This window comes from Odocoileus virginianus, chromosome 5, assembly GCF_023699985.2.
Source record: "Odocoileus virginianus isolate 20LAN1187 ecotype Illinois chromosome 5, Ovbor_1.2, whole genome shotgun sequence".
Taxonomy (NCBI): Eukaryota; Metazoa; Chordata; class Mammalia; order Artiodactyla; family Cervidae; genus Odocoileus; species Odocoileus virginianus.
The window spans coordinates 38195277-38205104 of NC_069678.1; the positions used below are offsets into that span (position 1 = coordinate 38195277).

The 9828-nt window shown below is 37.6% G+C and overlaps 1 pseudogene; it reads left to right on the top strand.

Moving 5' to 3' along the window:
* The first annotated feature begins 2274 nt into the window (after window positions 1-2274).
* Window positions 2275-7912, top strand: LOC110135257 (tigger transposable element-derived protein 1-like; annotated as a pseudogene).
* The last annotated feature ends 1916 nt before the right edge of the window (window positions 7913-9828 follow it).

A 9828-nucleotide genomic window follows, 5' to 3' on the forward strand; every position in this document is an offset into this window, starting at 1 on the left:
CCCAGATACCTGCATAGTCTGTCTCACTTCATTTAAGACTCTTCAAATGATGCTCCTCTTTGTTGAGCATGCCAAAAAAGGTACTTCCCCCAAATAGTGCCTTATTTTCAACCATAATGATAATTACATAGCCTGCTTTATTTTTCCTATTAACACTTTCATTATTGATAGTATTATATATGTCTTTTTTCACATGCTATACTGCAATTACATGTCGGTAGGAAGTGTCTTTTTTCATTCACTATGTTTTGAATAGTGCTTGTTTATGATAGATTTGCAATCCATTGCTTTTTTTTTTGCTCAATTCCTATTTTTATCATTTGAGCCTCATAAGAACTGCTTATGGTAAGGGGCTTTACCCTCAGGCTATGGGGAGAGGCGTGGTATTAAGAGAAGTTACATGACCTGCTCAGAATCACATAGATAATGAGTCTTAGAACCAATATTTACCATTCAAAAACAAATGGTCTTTGCACTATATCACATAAATTAGTTTTATGTTATTTTTTCTAAAGGAATTGGGGACTTAGAGATTTAATGGGGATAGTACTCATTATGCAAAATAAGGAAATAGGAATAAAAGAGAACAGAAATCTTTTGTGTAAAATTAAGGAAACAGGTACTCTCTGACATCTGAGATAAGCAAAATGTGGCCACAATTCTTTTTTCTTTTCTTCTGGCAGAATAATGAGCTGTAGAAATGAACAGGTTCCCTTTGACCTTTCACTAAATCTCATATCTCAGCTATTTGAGTCCCAAACTCAGAAGGCTGAATCATCAAATGAGTCTGTTTTCTTTATGACATTATAAACTCTTTCAGGACAAGGGTTATATCTTAAGTGTCTGATTCCCTGACAACTTTTAGCTTGATGCCTTGTCAGATGATCAGTGTCTAGAATGACAGAGATCTGTAAGGGAGATTGGACTTAATCCTACCATTCTGCCTGCCTTTAAGGGCTTATGGCTTGTGGCTTATCCCTTGTGGCTCAGCTGGTAAAGAATCTGCTTCAATGTGGGAGACCTGAGTTCAATCCCTGGGTTAGCAGGATCCCCTGGAGAAGGGAAAGGCTGCCCACTCTAGTTATTGTGGTCTGGAGAATTCCATGAACTATACAGTATATGGGGTCACAAAGAGTCGGGCACGACTGAGCGACTTTCACTTTCACTTTCAAGGGCTTATGACTCTTTTGAAAAGTATTTGAAGTGTTGATATCTGCTTATTAAAATAGCATCATTTATGCCAAACCCCAGAATGAGGGAAATTGGAAGGAAGTAACAATCAAAGTTTATATGGGGCATATCGGTGGCTAACTCTGAGCATCAACATGAGAGGTAGGCATACCTGTAGGTGGAACCTCTTTTGTGCTCTGGCAAAGAGTTTTGACTTAATGGCTGCTTGAAGCCCTAAAATTCTGTGCTATATACTATGGGAGAGATAACTGTAAGCAGATGTAACTTTACAAATGTGTAGTTCGATTACTCTTTTTATCAAGTATGGCTTAAATTTGGCTGTGTGTAGTAAAACACACAAATATCAATAATAGTGGCTTGACAGGACATGGAAGTAACCTAGATGTCCATCGGCAGACAAATGGGTAAGAAAGCTGTGGTACATATGCACAGTGGAATATTACTCAGCTATTAAAAAGAATGCATTTGCATCAGTTCTAATGAGGTGGATGAAGCTGGAGCCTATTTTAGACTGAAGGAAGTGAGAAAGAAAAACACCAATCCAGTATATTAATGCATAAAAATGGAGTTTAGAAAAATGGTAACAATGACCCTATATGTGAGACAGCAAAAGAGACACAGATGTAAAGAACAGACTTTTGGACTCTGTGGGAGAAGACGAGGGTGGGATGATTTGAGAGAATAGCATTGAAACATGTATATTAACATATGTGAAATAGATCGCCAGTCCAGGTTCGATGCATGAGGCAGGGTGGTCAGAGCTGGTGTGCTGGGATGACCCTGAGAGATGGGATGGGGAGGGTCAGGATGAGGAACACATGTACACCTGTGGCTGATTCATGTGAATGTATGGCAAAACCACCACAATATTGTAAAGTAATTAGCCTCCAATTAAAATAAAAAAAATAATAGTGGCTTGAGTTAGACAAAATTTTAATTTTATTTCATGACACAAAACATATGCAGGAAGGCAGGCATGGTAAGAAACTCAAGGATATCAGTTCTCTAAGGACTTGCTAGCTTTCCCTTTGTGGTCAAATGCAAGTGCTGCTGTAGCACCTGCCATCAGGTCTGCACTTGAAGATGCAGAAAGGTGAGAGAACAAAGGACACAAAGTGTAGACGGGCATGCCAGCTGAGTCTGTCCCCACCTCCCTTAGGTATTTTTATTTTTCCTGCCTCACACACCTACTTATATCTCCTAGGCCAGAACTCTGACACATGGATACCTCTGTTCATGTGTATGTCTGTCTACAATGGAGGCTGGGGAATTTAGTTTTTATTAGCTGGGCACTTTGCCCTCATCTCCCAACAAAATAAAGGTTTTGTCAGTGAGAAACAATGGGAGAGTGAATGAAGAATCAGTACAAGAGGTCTTGTCATAACTATGTGTTGAAAAACCTTAGTATGGGCCTAGGTCCGTCTAGTCAAGGCTATGGTTTTTCCAGTAGTCATGTATGGATGTGAGAGTTGGACTGTGAAGAAAGCTGAGCACAAAAAAATTGATGCTTTTGAACTGTGGTGTTGGAGAAGACTCATGAGAGTCCCTTGGACTGCAAAGAGATCCAACTAGTCCATCCTAAATGAGATCAGTCCTGGGTGTTCATTGGAATGACTGATGCTGAGGCTGAAACTCCAATACTTTGGCCACCTCATGCAAAGAGTTGACTCATTGGAAAAGACCCTGATGCTGGGAGGGATTGGGGGCAGGAGGAGAAGGGGATGACAGAGGATGAGATGGTTGGATGGCATCACTGACTCGATGGACATGAGTTTGAGTAAACTCCGGGAGTTGGTGATGGACAGGGAGGCCTGGCGTGCTGCAATTCATGGGGTCACAAAGAGTTGGACACGACTGAGCGACTGAACTGAACTGAACAGAGGGGACCCTTTATTTTAAAGAAAATTTTACATTTTGAAGAGTCTCCTGATAAATTTGTTTCATGATATATTCTGAAGTAGCTTTATAAGTTTGTTTTTTATTGGAATATGTAAGAATATATCTCCTCTGCAATGCTTGCTTGGTATTACATGGAAGAAGCCCTGGAATGGGTTCAATATTTGGCTTCACCATAATACATTGTGAACAACTTTGAGGTACAACTCAGTTACATGTGAAAGGAGATATGGCAAAATGAGTTTTAAATGTATATGCAAGAACAAATGATTAAGAATAAAAGAGACATTCCTAAAGAAGAGGTACAAAGTGAAAGGACTGTTTTTTTTTTTTTTAATCAGAAATTAACAATTTACTGTTATCTCTGTTTCTTCAGATGGTCTGGGATTAGGTGCAGGGGTATACACATCGACCAACAAAATAGAAAAGAGAGCTCAGATGCAGACCAATACCAAAAATGGAAATTTGACCTATGACTGAGATGACATTGATACTGCACATTGGTTAGGAAAAGATAAAACTTCTCAATAAATGCTATTGGAACAATTGGTAATCTGAATGTGAAAAAATGACTGGAAATCTATCTCATACCACATATAGAAAGAAGAAATCCATGTGGATTAAGACTTACATGAACAAGACAAAACTGCAATGTTGGGTAGAAACAGCAAGTTTCCAGTATGTTTCCACATGTAGTCCAAACATGGAAAGGTATGTAGTATATTGTTTAATAAAACCAATATGGTTAAAGATAAAGTGGGAAAAAAAGGTAGAGAAAATTCAAGTTTGCATTTTCTCTTGGGGGAAAGAAAAAGGGGAGATGGAGGATCTGAATGTCTTGCTTTTTAAATTGGGTGGTGCCTACATAGAAGCTTGTTTAGGCATTCTACTTTATACCTTACACAATTTTATAAGGTTCTTTTGTAGCTACAAATGACTTTTTAAAAGATTTAAAATGTAGATATGGAAAATATGTCTTGTTAGATTATTGTGAATATCAGACATGAAAATATTTGCTGCTTCTGCTGCTGCTAAGTCGCTTCAGTCATGTCCGACTCTGTGTGACCCCATAGATGGCAACTCACCAGGCTCCCCTGTTCCTGGGATTCTCCAGGCAAGAACTCTGGAGTGGGTTGCCATTTCTTTCTCGAATGCATGAAAGGGAAAGTGAAGTCGCTCAGTCTTGTCCGACTCTTAGCGACCCCATGGACTGCAGCCTACCAGGCTCCTCTGTCCATGGCATTTTCCAGGCAAGAGTACTGGAGTGGGTTGCCATTGCCTTCTCTGAAAATATTTGAAGAAGCATTAAATAAATTTTTATCTACTACACTTTGTACTTCTTGAAGGTTGAATTATTTTTTATTGACTTTTGTATCCTTAACACAGTGTCTGCAATGTACTTAATTAACATTTTTGATTGACTAAATGAATGAGGAAGCCATTTTAATGTTAGTATAGTCAATGCAAGTTTTATGTTTTTGTATTATTAGAACTGAGCTGCACCTTCTAGTCTTTAATGACAAACATATCACCATATTCACGCATTTACTTATTTAATGTATCTATTCCTCAAATATATAATAAGACCTACAATGTTACAGAAACCATGCTAGTTATTAGGGGGTACTGAGATGAGCTATACATATTTACTATTTTCAATGAGCTCACAGTCTAGTAGAAGAGACAAACAAGTACCTAGACAATAACAATTGCTTCTGTAAACCATTTCTTGGTGATGAGACTATCACTACTATGTATCATAAAGGATGCTTGTCTTTCTGGTTGATTTTTTTCTTTTCTTTACATATTGGGGACCTTGTCAAAGTTTGCCTTGATGAGTGGTAAATCAACTTAACTCTATTTCATAGGCATTTCAGGGAAATGAGATTCTATTATATTATATGATCTAGAGGCTGGTGAGGTGGCATGTTCTGCCTTAGAATTGAGTTTAGTTCAGACTGGAATCAGGTGTGAATAGGAAAGGGATCTGCTTAATCAACACCTGTGATGAGACAGGTAACACTTAGAAAGAATTGCTTTAAGTACAGAGGATTTGTATTTGACAGACTTCAACACCTTGTAGGCAACATAATAGCAAATGAAAAGATGGGACATGATAGCCGGGTGGAATATGAATGGTGTCAAGATGAAGTCCACAACCAGAAGTGACAATGGAAACTTCAGCTGGATTGATGCTAGGGTGATTTCATTAAACAATATGGACACGGGTTGAGGGAGGGATTCCCAAATCGTATTCCTTGAAATGTCATTCCTTCAAAGATACTTTATACAAAAAAGGAAATTGAAATACATTTGAGAAATGCTGATCTTGTCCTCTAATGTAGATCCACATTGCAGAATATCATATTAAATGCCCCCATGAAACCAGTTCAACTTTGTTTACAAAGACAGCAAAATGATGTGAAGAAACTGTTCAATTTTTAATGCGTCTATTGTTTCTGTTTTTAATTATGTCTTCTTTGCCCAACAATGAGTTCTTGCATGCCTACCGTAAGGCAATGGAGCAACTGACTATTGAATTAACAGTGATTTGGGAGAAGGTTTTGGAGAAGGAAATGGCAACCCACTCCAGCATTCTTGCCTGGAAAATCCTATGGACGGAGAAGCCTGGTGGGCTACAGTCCATGGGGTTGCAAGAGTCGGACACAACTTAGCGACTAAACTAACACCCCCAAAATCATTTTTAGATAAACAAAAAAGGGCATAACTTGTTTTATTGTGCTTTTCAGATATTGCATTGTTTACAAATTGAAGTTTTGTAGCAACTCTGCATCAAGCAAATCTATTTGCACCATTTTTCCAACAGCATTTCCTCACTTTGTGTGTTACATGTTGGAAATTCTTGGATATTTCAAAATTTTCATTATTATCATGTTTGTTATTAAACAGATTATTAAGAAGCAGAGACATCACTTTGCAGACCAAGTTCCATACAGTCAAAGCTATAATTTTTCCAGTAGTCATGTGCAGATATGAGAGTTGGACCATAAAGAAGGCTGACTGCCAAAGAATTGATGCTTTCGAATTGCACTGGAGAAGACTCTTAAGAGTCCCTGGACTGCAAGGAGATCATACCAATCAATCCTAAAGGAAATCAACCCTGAATATTCACTGGCAAAGACTGATGCAGAAGCTCCAATACTTTGGCCACTTGATGTGAAGAGCTGATTTACTGGAAAAGGGAAAGATTTACTTGATGCTGGGGAAGATTGAGGGCAGGAGGAGAAGGGGACAGAAGAGGACGAGATGGTTAGATAGCCCCTATAACTTTGTGGACATGAATTTGAGCAAACTCTGGGAGACACTGGAGGACAGAGAAGCCTGGCATGCTGCGGTGCATGGGGTCACGAACAGTCAGACGTGACTTAGTGACTGAAAAACAACAGATGTTTGTTATGGTGATCTGTGATCAGAGATTTCTGAAGTTACTACTGTAATTGTTTTGGGGGCACCACAAACTGCGCCCATATGAGATGGCAAACTTAGCAGATAAATGTTGTGTGTTTTGACTGGCCACTCTCCCACCTCTCTTCCTCTTCTCTGGTCTTGCTATTCCTTGAGACAACAGTATTGAAATTAGGCCAATTAATAACCCTATAATAGCCTATAAGTGTTCCAGTGAAAGGAAGTTGCATTTTTCTAACTTTAAATCAAAACCAAGAAATGACTATGCTTACTGAGGAAGGAATATCAAACGCTGAGACAAGTTGAAAACTAGGATTTTGTGTCAGTTAGCCAAGTTGTGAATACAAAGGACAAATTCTTGAAGGAAATTAAAAGTGCTTCTCCAGTCAACCCGCGAATGATAAGAAAGTGAAATAGCCTTATTGCGGATATGGTGACAGTCTTAATGGTCTGAACAGAAGATCAAACCAGTCAAAATTTTCCTTTAAGCCAAAGCCTAATCCTGAGTAAGGCCCTCACTGTCTTCAGTTCTATGAAAGCTGGAAGAGGTGAGGAAGATGCAGAAGGAAAGGCTGAAGTTAGCAGAGGCTGGTCCATGAGGTTTAAATAAAGAAACCATCTATGAAACAGAAAAGCGCAGGGTGAAGCAGCAGGTGCTGACATAGAAGCAAGTTATCCAGAAGATTTAGCTAAGATCATTAATGAAAGTGGCTATACTGAATAGCAGATTTTTAACTTCGTCTATTTCATCTAATAGCCTTTTACTGGAAAGAGATGGCATAGAGGACTTTCATAACTAGAGAGGAGAAGTCAATGCTTAAATTCAAGCTTTCAAAGGATGGCCTAGCTCTCTTGATATGGGCTAATGCAGGTGATGATCTGAAGTTGAAGCCAATGCTCAATTATCATTTTGAAAATCCTAGAGTCCCTAAGGATTATGCTAACTTTGTTCTGCCTGTGCTCTACAAATGCAAGCAGCAAAGCCTGGATGCCAGGACATCTGTTTACAATGTGGTTTATGAATATTTTAAGCCCACTGTTGAGATTACTTTTCAGCAAAAACATTCCTTTCAAAGTATTATTGTTCATTGACAATGCACCTGATCACTGACGATTGCTGATGAAGATGTGCAATAGGATTAAGGCAGTTTTCATGCCTGCTAACACAACATCCATTCTGCAACACATGGATCAAGGAGGAATTTCAAGGGAACTAGATGTGGAACCTGAAGATATGACTAAATTACTGCAATCTCATGATACTATTCAAATGGATGAGGAGGTGCTTCTTATGGATGAGCAAAGAAAGTGGTTTCTTGAGATGGAATCTGATCCTGATGAAGATGCTGTGAAGGTTGTTGATGTGACAGCAAAGGATTTAGAATATTGCATAAACTAAGTTGATAAAGCAGCAACAGGATTGGAGAGGATTAACTCTAGTTTTGAAAGAAGTCCTACTGTGGGTAACATGCCATCCAATAGCATTGCGTACTACAGAAAAATCGTTCATGAAAGGAAAAGTCAACCAGCGCGGCAAACCTCATTTTAAGAAATTGTCGCAGCCACCCCATCCTTCAGCAACCACCACCCTGATAATCAGCAGCCATCAACATCAAAGCAGGACTCTCCATCAGCAAAAAGATTATGACTCACTGAAGGTTCAAATGACAGTTAACAATTTTAGGAATAAACTAATTTTTACTTAAAGGTTTTTTTTTTTTTTTTTTTAAGACATAATGCTTTTGCACACTTAATGGACTACTACAGTATAAACATAACTTTTCAAGAATTAAAAAATTAAAAAAAATTTTTGTTATTGTGCCATGTAGCATGTGGAATCTTAGTTCCCCAACTAGGGATTGAACCCATGCCCCTTGCATTGGCAGTGTGAAGTCTTAAACCACTGGACCACCCGGGAAGTCCCCATACATTTTTTTTGTTCACTGGGAAATAAAAAAATTCTCATGACTTGCTTTATTGCATTGGTTTGGAACCAAACTCACAGTATCTCTGAGGTATGGCTATATGGGACTGGATTTTTGTCTTTGGATCAAAGCACAAAGTGTGTATGGCAAACAAATTAAAATGTCTTGAATATCTGCTGGAGAAACAGTGTACCACCTAGTGACAATTCCTAAAAGTGCAGGCCTATCCCACAGCTGGTTTTCCATCTGTTAGCTGAATAGAGTTAGTGACCCTCCTCACACAGAGATCCTTGAAAAGTAAATAAAGTTTCAGTGGGTCATGAATTTAAAAAGTTTTATTGCAAAAGTCATACATGCTAGTTGTAGAAGAAATAGAAGATCAAAATATGAAAAAAGAAAATAAAATCTATTTATGTATATATAGTATAAACAGGCATACTATAAATGTTTTATACTATGAATTGTACTATAATTGATAATTACCATACATGTTCTTTTCTATCCATATTTTGCATAATAATAATTCATGTGTATCTATTTATGTCATCTAATATAACTCTAGATTATATTTTTAAATTATTGCATAATATTTCATGAGTACATCATAAATAATTTCTTTTCCCTATTGATGAACATTTAGGTTGTTTAAAATTTTTCATGCAATAAATGTCTTTTGTATTCATGACATTTATTTCTTCAAAATAATTTTTTTAGAAATGCTGGCCCTAAGTAAGGATATGGACATTTAAATTTAAAAATTTTTTCTCAAAGAAGTTTATACCAGTTTACATTCCCACCTGTAGTGGTTACAAATGTCTTTCTCCCCTTATCTTCACACACTGAATTGTATGCAATAAAGCACTGAATTTTATATGTAAAACCAATGTGCCAGTTTGAAGTCAAAGATATTTTAACTTGAATTTCTTATCTATGAAGTTAGAATCTTGTTTCTCCTTGTTTAATGCTGGCCATTTGGTTCCTTTTCTTTTGCACCTTGCTTTACTCCCCATTGTTTATTTTAACTATTGGGGTTTGGCTGCATTCCTACTCATTTGCAGTCAGATTGCTTTGCAAATGTTTCGTGTATTTGTTGTTTTTAACTTTTTATTTTGAACTAATTTTGTTTGGACTTATAAATTTATAAAAATAGAAGAAAGAGTTCTTGTATACACTTTACCCAACTTCCTCTAATGTGTTAATCTTATATAACCATAGCACAATCAACAAAACCAGGATATTGACATTAGCACAATACTACTAAATTAACTGGGCTTCCCAAGTGGCAGAGTGGGAAAGAATCCACTTGCCAATGCAGGAGATGCAGGTGTGATCTCTGGGTCAGGAAGATCCCTTGCAGAAGGAAATGGCGATTCACTCCTATATTCATGCC